The 13447-nt window shown below is 50.0% G+C and overlaps 1 pseudogene; it reads right to left on the bottom strand.

The window, feature by feature from the left end:
- Window positions 1-11096: 11096 nt before the first annotated feature.
- Window positions 11097-11617, bottom strand: LOC134501918 (cytochrome c oxidase subunit 7A-related protein, mitochondrial-like; annotated as a pseudogene).
- Between the last annotated feature and the right edge of the window lie 1830 nt (window positions 11618-13447).

Below are 13447 nucleotides of genomic sequence, written 5' to 3'. Positions count from 1 at the left end.
CTGGGCAGAACATTGGCCCCATATTTAATGTCTTGCTCTCCCCAAACCCCCAACGTTCCTGTCCAGGATGGCAGTCCCAGAGGGATAAGGCTCTCCTGTAGGCACCAGGCAAATGGGCTTTCTGAGTCCAAACCAGGACTTCGAATTGGATCCAGAAGCTCTCACCCGAAGGGACATTTCTCACTGGAGTAGGGGGGTGCCTGCCACCCTCTCCTCCAGGCAGAGAAAAGCCACAGCCTCCAATGATCCTATTGAGGACTTGGATGGGTGGTGGAGAGCCATGAAATTTAGAGCACTAGAAGTTGGAGTGCTAGAAAGAAAGAACATCGCTTGAGAAGAAGGGACACAACTCCTGGTTAGGGATAAGGCGGTAGGTGCAGGATCAGGAGCGTAGACGTTCTCACAATAGGAATACTAAGAAAAGGCGTATACAATCAAAGGCAATAGAATTGAGTTAAAGGTAAGATACCGCTTATGCAAGAGTCACTTTGCGTGAGATGGGCAGCCACATAAATTTAAAAAATAAATACCAAAAAAGGAATGTGCCTGCAGATAAACTATTTCGTTTCCCAAGAATACATATGCTTCTCTCACATAATAAACCACACCCTGCCCTCTGCATGTGTCCTAACAGCCAGGAACCACGCTGAGACAAGGAATAGGTCTCTAGTGTTTTATTGCTGCTACGTTAGACAGAAAATCCTAACAAACTGAAGAAGCGTGAGAAAACCCAGACAGATAAACCCCAAAAGTTAAGGCGGGCCCGATCTGTGTCTCTTTGAATGGCTGCCCAATTCCTCAGTACTACGCATGCGCTTTACAGCCTGGATGGGAGCCCCCTGCTCGCCATCCTTACTCATGACAGCATGTCTTCTCACATCTCCCCAAAAGCCTGCCACACCGGGGTTGCATATTGGTATCAGGACTCCTTGCTAGCATCATCTGTTGGCCTAATAGGCAGTTGAGAAAAGAGGGCCAGGGAGATGAGTCTGCAGCCCAGCTGCATAAGAAAAGGCCAGCTGTCTCTGGCTCTGCCCAGGCCACATGAAGTAATTGTCCCACTCTGCGCTGGTCAGACCCCGCTTAGCCTGTGGTCTCTGAGCACCACTTGTTCAAAAAACGACATTGGCAAACTGGAGCAAATTCAGAGGAGGGCTACCAAGATGACGAGGGGACTGGAAAGCAAGTCGCGTGAGGAACGATTGAAGGATCTGGGCACGTTTAGCCTACTGAAGAGAGGACTATGATAGCCTTTGGACCTCAAAAGGTCCGTTGCAGGAGAGGGGAGTGGACTTCTCTCTTGCCCTAGAGGACTGGACCGTTAAAGAACTTTCAAGCTGATCTTTGGGGAGGCATGGAAGGGCCATTAAGGGGCTTGGAGAAGAGATTACACAGTCCAGAGATAGAAGGAAGTTTTAGAAAGAAAACCAAAAGACCCCCGTCACAGGTTCTTTTTAAACTGTACCCAATGTGATTGACCCAGACTCAAAAGACCCCCCAGAAGCACTGAACCCTAGACAATTGGATTTTTATATCTCCCTATAAGGGTTGGGGAGATGTTTTATTTTGAAAAAAATATCCCAAATACAAAAGTGAAACATACAAACCTATATGTGCATGTTCTTTCTAGGTTATTATCTTATCCTACACTCTATTTCTATTACTAATGATACTATATAATTTTCTCTATGCTATATTCTACTACTATTACTATGCTACACTCTATACTATTACTTCTACTTCTGTGCTACAGTATATTATACTATTGCTGTTACTAGTACACAGCAGTGTTTTACAGACCCTGGTCTGTCCTTAACTCCCCCCTCTCTCTCTCTCTCTCTGGGGTTTCTCCTGTTGTTCTTTAATCGCCATTAGTGGGCAGCGCGTCAAGCGCTGGCACCTTCCCAGAGCTGCGCTTGGCTTTGCTGTGCCGCCTCTTTTCCTACGGGCCCTTCGGTCTCTGTGAAGGAAAAGCTCCTCCTTTTCTTGGGCTGCTTCCTCTGTTTGCTGCTGCTGCAGAGCTTCCGAAGCACGTGCCTCTCCTCTGTTCTCCTCCCGCCAACAAGGCCCGAACCAATGGTTGAAACTGCAGAGAAGTGAATTCCGGTTAGAAATTAGGTAGAATTTCTTGAAGGTGAAAGCTGTCGGCCAGTGGAGCAGGCTGCCACGTGAAATGTCACCATTTGGAGGCTCAAGAGACATCTGTCCAAAATACTTCAGCAGGCCTGCCCTGAGCTGGGGGTCGACTGCTTCCTGCTTGCATCGGTCACTCTCCATGAACTGCAACGTGAGCTCATAACACAACTTGAGTTTTCTAAGCAGCCTCTTCCTCACTCTCACATGCCCGCTCTTCAGAAAAACCTTGAACAATGCTTGAAGACAACTACAGGACTGCCCTGTGATTGCTGAGGATCAGATACATGCCGTAGCTTGATTGTCCAGCTGTATTTGTTAATGTTAATTATCATTTTGAATGGGAATGTGTTATTGTGATAGGATATGAAAATTCATGAATCATTCATTCTAATACTGATTTACAATTTACTCATGTATTATTTTATATGGTGGGTTTTTTGTTTTTTTTTAGCCAAGACAGGCATTTAGACAAACTACAAGTATACAGCTGAAGCTACAACAAAGGTGTTAAAGATAATTCTAAAGAAACTGTGTGAAAGAAATAGTGTGCACAAACTAAGACAGCGAATCATGTACTAACACGTCATAATGTGAAACATTATTGTCATCTCTCTTTCCTTCTCCTCTTTGTTCTAGGTGGGCTCCATAGGCAGAAAACCCCTGTCCAAGGAAGTGATGGCAGCCTTTACGAACCAACCCCCCCAAATCGTAGTAGTGACTTTAACCCTGCTGGACTCAGAAAGGAAACTTTTAGACCTGAGCTACCTATCAGTTGCATAATAGATGTGGACAGTGTCACAGCAGCACATGGCCTGGAATGGCCTTGTCATGACCCAGAGGCCAGCCTCCACTCTGAAGGCTGCATCTCAGAGACGAGGGCTGGCCAGCCGAAGGTGCAGGCGAGAGTGCGAAGGACATCCAACCTTCCCACAATTACTGCTGCTGGGAGTGAGAAGAATAAGGAGAATGAGAATCATTGTAAGGCAACTTTTGTTTGAAAGTCTTTACGCACAACTCCAGTAGCTTTTGCTGCCTGTGGCATTCAGTCCAGTGAACACTCTGGGTAGCACACTCTCACTGGGCAGAAGGGAATCTTGTCACACGTGTTTGAGAACATGGAAAGGAAGCACCAATCTTACTAGAAAACCTGTTTGAATTCACCTGTCACCTCTGTAGAATCATCGGCTATAGAGGAGCTCTTCAGCCCACATCAGATGGACCCCAAGCCCACATCCACCCCATTCTTGCGGCATCACCGTGTAGGGGGGAAACAACGCTGGGCAAAACTGATGTCGGAAAACTCACCATGGTCCACAGTGGGGATTCCTGCAATTCTCCAGTCCTCGGTTCACCATGGCAATGAGGTGCTTTTCTTGCCATGCTTGGACTAGTCTGAAGATTTTTTTTTAGTTTTAATGGACCACCCTGTTTGAAACAATGTCAATGTATTTTTCCAGCCCTTTTCACTGAATGTTTATGAATTATATGTGAGGTTTGTAGGCCACAGACATGGGCCAAAAGGGACAAAAAGTGAATCAGTGCCAGACTCCTCCTGTTTTTCGCACCTTCTCAATCTTGTGGCGATCATGGTGAGATTGCTTCCCAGTATTTTGAAGGCATCAGCTGTTCCACGTTTCATCTTAGACTAGACATAACCTTTACATCTGCATCCTGCTCTTTTGTTCATTCGTTGTCCAAGTCAGGGTATTGCTTGGGCCAGATTAGAAAAAAGCCCAGCATGCAGGAGCTTTGCTCCCCAAAGAACAGCTGGCTGACAGTCCTGTGGTTGTTGGAGAGTCCCCAAGCAGCATCACGCTTAGGGGGAAGGACCCCTCGAATGTGGGATTGGGTCCTAAGTATAAGCCACATCTAGGCGTAACGTGAAGGAGCAGAGCACTGGTAGTGCTGGCAGATCATTCACATACACGCTGTCATCCATTTGTGCAAATGTGTAAAACAATCTAGCAAGTGAAGGCCCTCCTGCTGCTTCCGTTGGTGAGTTTCCTTTGTTTCCTCAGCTGCCCTGGCCGGATTCTGACGCTGTAAGAAAGTCTGCCACGTGGGCTCCTCTCCTGCTTCTGGGCTGCCCTCGTGCTACTTGGTCACAGCAAAGCATCTGGTGTGGTGTTGTGGGCCGTCCTGTACCCCCAGAATGGAACTCAAATTCTGTTCTGAAATTCAGTAGGAAAACGAGGTTACATATCATTCTTGAACATTTTGTTTTAGTCTGTAAAAGTTAATTTGTCAATTGGTGTGTAAATCTTGGATTTCAGTTTAATTTAAGAGTAAAGTATCTTTTAAAATTATGCTAAGGCTTCAGGCTGCATTACAAGATATGGATCCTCAGGTAACCAGCTAATACAGTGTTAAAAACAACATTATTTAAAGGTGTAATATTTAGAAGCAAAAGAAAATAACTCACCATTATTGGATACCCTCCAAATCCTATTTTTCCAAGATTAAATAATCCTGTGCCCTCAGTTCAACCCCAACACAGGAACTGTTGGATAAGTATTTACCAGCGTATGACACTCCACCCTTTGAGAGCTCCGTTGTTTGCACTTAGGGTCAAACTGGAGGAACTGTTTTATTTCCTGTCCAAAAATCAACCATCCTGAAAGGGAGTTCATTCATCCGCAGCTCCGTGGCCCCAACCCTGGAGGATTAGGGAGGATGGACTCTGCTGCCCAGTTTGCTTGCCTTCACTGGATATGAGGTTCACCCCACCCCACCCCACCCCTGGCAATTCCTTGTTGTGGCTGATCCGTGGGACAGAGGCATACAATGTTGGTTCCGTTAGCTGGAAGACTGGTTGCTCTTCCCGCAAACATCATATTTATAGTAGTGTGATAAGAGTCTCTTCCTTTGTCAGCCTATAACAGCTGGTCACAACCAGAGTCCCATTAGTTGCTTACTGAAAAGAAAACGGGTCCAGTTACAGAATCTTGGAAAATGGAGGTGTGTGCCCCATTTATCAGTGTGTGAAGTAGGGTGCTCTTTGGTCCTCTTTCTGATGGCTTCTTGACGAAGAGGAGATGTTGCTACCTCTTTGCCCGGTAAGGAAGAAATGGAGAGATGGTCTGGCCATGCGATATTTTGCAAACCGCCATCTTTATTTCCAGATTCAGATAATTTCCCCTGCAACCCTTTCCTGTTGCTGAATATCTGTTTCTCACCATTTAACTATCCTTAGAAATGAGGGGTTGGTATTTAAATCCACTCAGGAATCCACTGTTCTGGGGAATCGTAGTAGCCCTAACCTGACCCAATTGTATCCAATGACGTTCCACAGAGAATAAATAAATTTGGCCTCCCATCCTTTTACTAGGCCAGCAGAAGATCTGGAGTACAGAGGTACGTTCCTCTAAGGTAGTATGGAGTATATAGAGTATGCTCCTCTAACAGGCTGGTCAGATGTCTTGGGGCCCTTTTTGTATGCGCAGGTCAAAGTGGCCATGGCCAAGGCAATGAGTTCATTGTCATGAGTACCGTTGAGCTGAAGGCATCAGCACAACGGCACACATGACAATACCTAGGAAGCAGAGGAAGGGATTTAAGATAAGCAAAGCACGCACAACAACAGACACAGACCCCGAGGAGAAGGGAATGACCCCGGCCGGATGACCCAGCCATCAGGACACAAAAGAGGAAGAAGGAAAGACAAAGACAGGGCGGATCACGAGGCACACCTGAAGCTGTCAGCAAAGCGCAACGGAGATCGCCCAGCTGACAGCAATCACCGGCCGGAGAAAGAAACCGATTATGGGCAAAGCCCGGAGCACCAGCAGGGGCCCTGCAACCCTTCACCTACCGGCACGGAAGCATGCAGGACAAAGGGGGGATGACGCAACCCAAAGTGGGGGGGGGCGCTGACCGGCGCGGGCTATTTAAACCCCGTACCGGCGCGCTCCCTTCACTCTCAGCTTTTTTCTCGTCTAGCACTAAGCTGAAATAAACCTGAACCTGCTCTTCCCTGAATCAGTGTCTGTGTTTCACTCAGTGGTAGGCAGTGCATGACATAAAGCTGAGAGTCATAAACTCAGCCTCACCAAGCCCCACCGGACAACAACGAGCCGCGGGAGGAACAGACGGTGAGAAGAACACGAGCGGAGGGCGATGGAGCGGACGCGTCACGGCCAGGACGGGCGAGCCGCACGGCGAGAAGTGGAGGAGGACCGACCGAGGCCAGAGGCAACGCGGACCCCAGGAGCCACGGACACCCTCCCGGCCCACCCCGAGCCTCAGCTCCAACCCCGGAGGGAGGCGGCGGCGTCCCGGCCACGGATGGGAGCAACATACCTCCCGAGACCCGCGGAGACCTCCCCACCCCACATCGCACCCCAGCCACAGGCGTGGAGCCTCAGCCCAACTGCAGCAAGCACGGTGGAGGACGGAGAGGCAAACCAGCCGATTCACTTCCAAATCGAGGAAGCTGACCAGCGGACGGGAACGCCTGAACCCCAACGGTGGCTCAACCTTGCAGAAACGCCGACAGGTCCGACCACAGTTGCGGCGCGGATCTCGGACTGAGAAACGCAAGCCAGACTCACGGCCATGGAGGCCCAACTAAGGGACCTCGGGACCATGCTGCAGTCGCTGATGTCCTCCATGCCTCACAACTATGTTCCCGTGCAGGTACACACCCCGATCCAAACCCCGAGCGGGTCTGGGCACCCCCATAGGCCAAATGCTAACCAGCAATCCTGAAGCCATGCGCCTACCTGTCGAAATTCTCGGAGACGGAAAGGCGCTGGCACGTGTGGGAGAAGGAAGCATTCGCAGTAAAATCAGCGCTAGAAACATGGAGGCATCTACTGGAAGGAGCCACCCAACCATTCGAGGTCTGGACAGACCACCGGAACCTCAAGGCCCTCCGGACGCCCAGACGCCTCAGCCCGAAACAGGTCAGATGGGCCCAATTCTTCAGCCGCTTTAACTTTCAACTGAAGTTCATGCCGGGCAAAAAGAACTTCCTGGCTGACGCCCTCTCCCGACTGCCCCAAGATGAAGAGCCCGTCCCAGATATGATCGGGATGGTCCTATCCGCCTCCCAGCTGGGGATGGCTGTGACCACCCGGAGCGGCGCTCAGAAGCAGCCCAACCCCATGTCGCAACCGACGGCAGGGCAACCAGCGACCAGACGGCGCCACCCGTGACTGCCAGGAGATATACGCGCGGACCTCACCGCCGCCCTCAAAACCGACCCCTGGCTACTAGCAAACCCCGACAAGGTGGCGATGGCACAGGACCTAGCATGGGGGGAAGGCAGAATATATGTCCCGGACTCGCAACGCCAGGCGATCTTGCGCAGATCACACGACATCAAGCAAGCGGGACACTTCGGGTTCCTAAAGACCCTGCATCTAACACGACAATTCTGGTGGCCCGCGCTGAGACGGGACGTGAAGGCCTATGTAGCGTCCTGCCCGACATGCGCCATGGCCAAACGGGCACCAGGTAAGCCCCCGGGACTGCTACAAACAGTGGCGGAGCCCTCCCGCCCATGGGAGGAAATCTCCATGGATTTTATAGTAGATCTCCCACCCAGCCAGAAGAAAACGACCATTTGGGTGGTGAAAGACTACTTTTCGAAACAGGCCCACTTCATCCCCTGCTCATCGGTCCCGTCCGCCCAGCAACTGGCCAAACTCTTCCTTATACACGTACAGGTTACACGGATGTCCCGCACGCGTGGTGACCAACAGGGGCACACAATTCACCTCGAAATTCTGGCAGGCCTTCCTGAAACTGGGACCCAACAAGCCCTATCCACGGCCTGGCATCCCCAGACGGACGGAGCCACAGAGATCCTCAATGCCACCCTGGAACAATTCATACGCTCATACACCAACTACCACCAAGACGACTGGGTCGAACTGCTTCCGTTCGCAGAAGTCGCATACAATAACGCCGTCCACACGAGCACGGGGAAAACCCCGTTCGAAGTAGTCTCTGGGCGCGACTTCGTACCCATACCGGAGCTACCGCAACCCCCGGGACCCCAAGTGGACGCTAGTGACTGGGGATGGAAGATAGCAGAATCATGGCCAATAATCATGGCAGCGCTGAAGGAAGCACAGGCGGCCTACAAAGAACAGGCCGACAAGCACCGGCACCAGCAACCGTCGTTCCAGGCAGGGGATATGGTCTACCTATCCACCAAATTCCTGAAATCACCTCAACCCTCGAAGAAACTGGGGCCTAAGTATATCGGGCCGCTTCAAGTGACACAGATAGTGAACCCGGTGGCAGTACGCCTGGACCTGCCGCACAATCTACGGAGACTCCACCCGGTATTTCACACCAGCCTCCTGAAACCTGCGACCACCTCTCGATGGCACCCAAGCACGCCGCTGCCCTCCCCAGTGATGATCGACGGCCAACAACATTTTGAAGTAAGAGAAATACTCGACTCTCGCCGTCAACGGGGAACACTACACTACCTAGTAAGGTGGAAACACTTCCCCCACCCAGAATGGGTGGCGGCGCAACACGTCAAGGCGCCAGACCTGACCCGGGCATTCCACAGGACGTACCCCGACAAGCCAAAGGGGCGCCAAACCGAACCGGCCCCTTGAACACCCTTCGGGCCTCCCCCCCCCGCCGCGCCCCCAGGGGAAAGGGCCCCCCAAGCCCGCGACTTGAGTAGACCTCCTCCCCCCCGGGACTCACCCTCCCCCCGCCCCGGGCCCACTAGGGAGAGACGATTGGTCACAAGTGCATCGCCAGGGGGCAAACGCCCAGGATGCACACATGACAAATACGAACTCACAATACAAAAAGATAAGGTTCCTACCTGGAGCTGAAAAGCACCCGACCAGCCACGCCTCTACCCACGATGAACTAAGCACGAACAAGCAGGGTGTGGTCGGGGCATGCGCACTCCCAGGGTGTGGTCGAGGCATGCACACTCGGAACACACCCAAAAGATGGACACGAGGTAGAGGGCGGAACAGGGGGAGGGGCGAAAACACTCCGGCGGGAAATTCAAAAAAAAAAATAAATTGACAGCTCTCCCGGGGAAAACCGGAACGCCAGGGGGGGGGCACTATCCGAACGGGGGGCAGTATGTCATGAGTACCGTTGAGCTGAAGGCATCAGCACAACGGCACACATGACAATACCTAGGAAGCAGAGGAAGGGATTTAAGATAAGCAAAGCACGCACAACAACAGACACAGACCCCGAGGAGAAGGGAATGACCCCGGCCAGATGACCCAGCCATCAGGGCACAAAAGAGGAAGAAGGAAAGACAAAGACAGAGCGGATCACGAGGCACACCTGAAGCTGTCAGCAAAGCGCAACGGAGATCGCCCAGCTGACAGCAATCACCGGCCGGAGAAAGAAACCGATTATGGGCGAAGCCCAGAGCACCAGCAGGGGCCCTGCAACCCTTCACCTACCGGCACGGAAGCATGCAGGACAAAGGGGGGATGACGCAACCCAAAGGGGGGGGGCACTGACCGGCGCGGGCTATTTAAACCCTGTACCGGCGCGCTCCCTTCACTCTCAGCTTTTTTCTCGTCTAGCACTACGCTGAAATAAACCTGAACCTGCTCTTCCCTGAATCAGTGTCTGTGTTTCACTCAGTGGTAGGCAGCGCATGACATTCATCCAGTCAGGAGCATACAGGCAAATGAAGCAGACGTACCGAAGTGCTAGGCCAAAAGAGCTTTTAACCTTCCCAAATCGAGTCACAGGAAACATTTTTCTGTATCCAACCTGGGACACCTCAGAGCCAAATGCTGGTGGAGCCTGGACAATAGTTTTTGAAAGGTCCTGACAAGCATTTCTAGTCACGTATTTCACTTTAGAGGAGTAGGTCTAATTACTCTGAATCCTTTAGGGAATGGGGTAACTTGGGCTGCACAAAGACCTGCCATCCCACCGACTCAGGAGGAGTGGGAGGGGCAGAGAATCTCGAGCAGAGCCATCGAAGCCAAATACAACCGATATCCAGATCTTAGAATTGTAGGACTGGGAGGGGCATTGGAGGTCTGCCAGTCCAGCCCCCTGCCCAGTGAGGGACTCCTCGGGCCATCCGAGGCCAATGGCTGTCCAGCCTTTTCTTTTCTTGAAGCCCTCCCCCCCCCCCCCCGTGATGGAGCCCCCATGACTTCAGGAGGGAGGCTGTCCCACAGTTTCGTAGCTCTCTCAGTCAGGAAATCCCTCTTTCACTGCAGAAGAGGAACTCTGTAGCCCAGGGCTGCCCTGTGTGCCCTCTGAGCTTGCTGGCTGGCTTGTTTGGGCGACCTCGTCAGTGCTCGTGAGTGTGGGGCTCCTGTCCGGCCCTCGTGCAAACTACAAGAAGCCATCAGTAATCAAAACTTTTTTTTTGCAGGGATAAAATATTTATTTATCAGTACTTATTCCAATGTTAAAACGCTTTCAGAAGTGATTAGGAACCATTGTGGAATTGATGTGCTACACAGAACCTATCTTAAGTGCAACACTCTTTCCAAGAAATGTGCAGACAGAAGCAGAATTAATGAAGTGTGCAGTTATTCAGGACAGACAGTTGTGGTAGGTTGGGACAAATAGTTTTTTGCCAAGTATGACTCCACAAAAAAGTACATCCAAGATTTCAGCACACGTTGGGAACAACTAGATTCTGATTTATACAGTCACAGCTTGCCATTTTGGATCAACCCAAGAGTAATCTTTCCGCTCTTCAGCTACCGAAGTGTGAACATCCTTTTGCTTTTGCTCCTGGGCAAGAAAGCAGTGCTAAAGCATAAGCACGACCCAACTATTTAATTTCAGCCATCAACTTATCATGCCTTACTACTAGGAAGTTCTTCAGACTAACCTCTCTACGTGAGGTTTATCTTACTGACAGTTGTGAAGAGGAATCTGCAAGACTCCATAGGTGGTGATGACTCTCCCCACCGTGGTAGTGATTTTACTTTAAATTCCTTACGTGGCTCTATTATTTGTCTACACGTGAAACCCAAGAGTATGCAATATTCTATCAAATGACTAGTATAACAGCAGAAGGTTGAGTGCAAGTCTTCCTTTCTAGAGCATAGTTAGACAGTTCCTACTGAGCATCCGTTATTTACTTCTCTCTTTTGGGACTGGCAGCCACACAGAGAGCTATCAGGCAGTAGGCGGCCCCTCCTATTGTTAATGCCGCAGTGGTCCGGTAAAGACGTCCATCGGGAACACCTCATTTCAGATGTACTGGCAGATCATCAGGCTTCTGAAATGATCTCTGCAGCTCTGGTACCTTGTTCTTAGCCAACCCCCCAGCCTCGTTTGGTGTGTCTGGGGCAACTTTAATGGGGGTATCAAATATCTCAGCTGGAGATAGCACAGATACCGCTGGCCTGGAACCCTGAGGGGAGTAGGCAGCAGAAGCGCCGGCCCCAACCAGCCTCTGGCTGAGGGCGCTAAATTTGTAATACATGACAGGGCCTCGGAATGACTCCCCCCAAGCTCCGTGGGCGCTCCTGCTGCTCCAGCTTTACAAGCAAGAAGGCAGCCAGCTGCGACGCCTACCTAAAGAAGCAACAATTGAAACTTTTTATGGTATTGCTTCTATTTACTTAGAATGATGATGTCAGTAACGAGAACTAGCTAGAACTTACTAGTAACTAGAACTAATTACAAATAATGACAATTATTCAACGCTTTGTTGTTTATTCGTTTAGTCGCTTCCGACTCTTCGTGACTTCATGGACCAGCCCACGCCAGAGCTTCCTGTCAGTCGTCAACACCCCCAGCTCCCCCAGGGACGAGTCCGTCACCTCTAGAAGATCATCCATCCACCTTGCCCTTGGTCGGCCCCTCTTCCTTTTGCCTTCCACTCTCCCTAGCATCAGCATCTTCTCCAGGGTGTCCTGTCTTCTCATTATGTGGCCAAAGTATTTCAGTTTGGCCTTTAATATCATTCCCTCAAGTGAGCAGTCTGGCTTCATTTCCTGGAGGATGGACTGGTTTGATCTTCTTGCAGTCCGAGGCACTCTCAGAATTTTCCTCCAACACCACAGTTCAAAAGCATCTATCTTCCTTCTCTCAGCCTTCCTTATGGTCCAGCTCTCGCAGCCATATGTCACTACGGGGAACACCATTGCTTTAACTATGCGGACCTTTGTCGTCAGTGTGATGTCTCCGCTCGAGATTTGTCATTGCTCTTCTTCCAAGGATTAAGCATCTTCTGATTTCCTGACTGCAGTCAGCATCTGCAGTAATCTTCGCACCTAGAAATACAAAGTCTTTCACTGCTTCTACATTTTCTCCCTCTATTTGCCAGTTATCAGTCAAGCTGGTTGCCATCATCTTGGTTTTTTTGAGGTTTAGCTGCAAGCCAGCTTTTGCACTTTCTTCTTTCACCTTCATCATAAGGCTCCTCAGTTCCTCTTCGCTTTCAGCCATCAAAGTGGTATCATCTGCATATCTGAGATTGTTAATGTTTCTTCCAGCGATTTTAACTCCAGCCTTGGATTCCTCAAGCCCAGCAGGTCGCATGATGTGTTCTGCGTACAGGTTGAATAGGTAGGGTGAGAGTATACAGCCCCGCCGAACTTCTTTCCCAATCTTAAACCAGTCTGTTGTTCCGTGGTCTGTTCTTACTGTTGCTACTTGGTCGTTATACAGATTCTTCAGGAGGCAGACAAGATGACTTGGTATCCCCATACCACTAAGAACTTGCCACAATTTGTTATGGTCCACACAGTCAAAGGCTTTAGAATAGTCAATAAAACAGAAATAGATGTTTTTCTGAAACTCCCTGGCTTTTTCCATTATCCAGCGGGTATTGGCAATTTGGTCCCTAGTTCCTCTGCCTTTTCTAAACCCAGCTTGTACATCTGGCAATTCTCGCTCCATGAATTGCTGAAGTCTACCTTGCAGGATCTGGAGCATTACCTTACTGGCATGTGAAATGAGTGCCACTGTTCGATAGTTTGAACATTCTTTAGTGTTTCCCTTGTTTGGTATGGGGATATAAGTTGATTTTTTCCAATCTGATGGCCATTCTTGCGTTTTCCAAATTTGCTGGCATATAGCATGCATTACCTTGACAGCATCATCTTGCAAGATTTTGAACAGTTCAGCTGGGATGCCGTCGTCTCCTGCTGCCTTGTTATTAGCAATGCTTCTTAAGGCCCACTCAACCTCATTCTTCAGGATGTCTGGCTCTAGCTCACTGACCACACCGTCAAAGCTATCCCCGATATTGTTATCCTTCCTATACAGGTCTTCCGTATATTCTTGCCACCTTTTCTTGATCTCTTCTTCTTCTGTTAGGTCCTTGCCATCTTTGTTTTTGATCATACCCATTTTTGCCTGGAATTTACCTCCAATGTTT

This window comes from Candoia aspera, chromosome 8 (assembly GCF_035149785.1).
Source record: "Candoia aspera isolate rCanAsp1 chromosome 8, rCanAsp1.hap2, whole genome shotgun sequence".
Taxonomy (NCBI): domain Eukaryota; kingdom Metazoa; phylum Chordata; class Lepidosauria; order Squamata; family Boidae; genus Candoia; species Candoia aspera.
The sequence above is the reverse complement of the archived record's forward strand: the minus strand, read 5'-3'. Positions and strand labels throughout refer to the sequence as shown.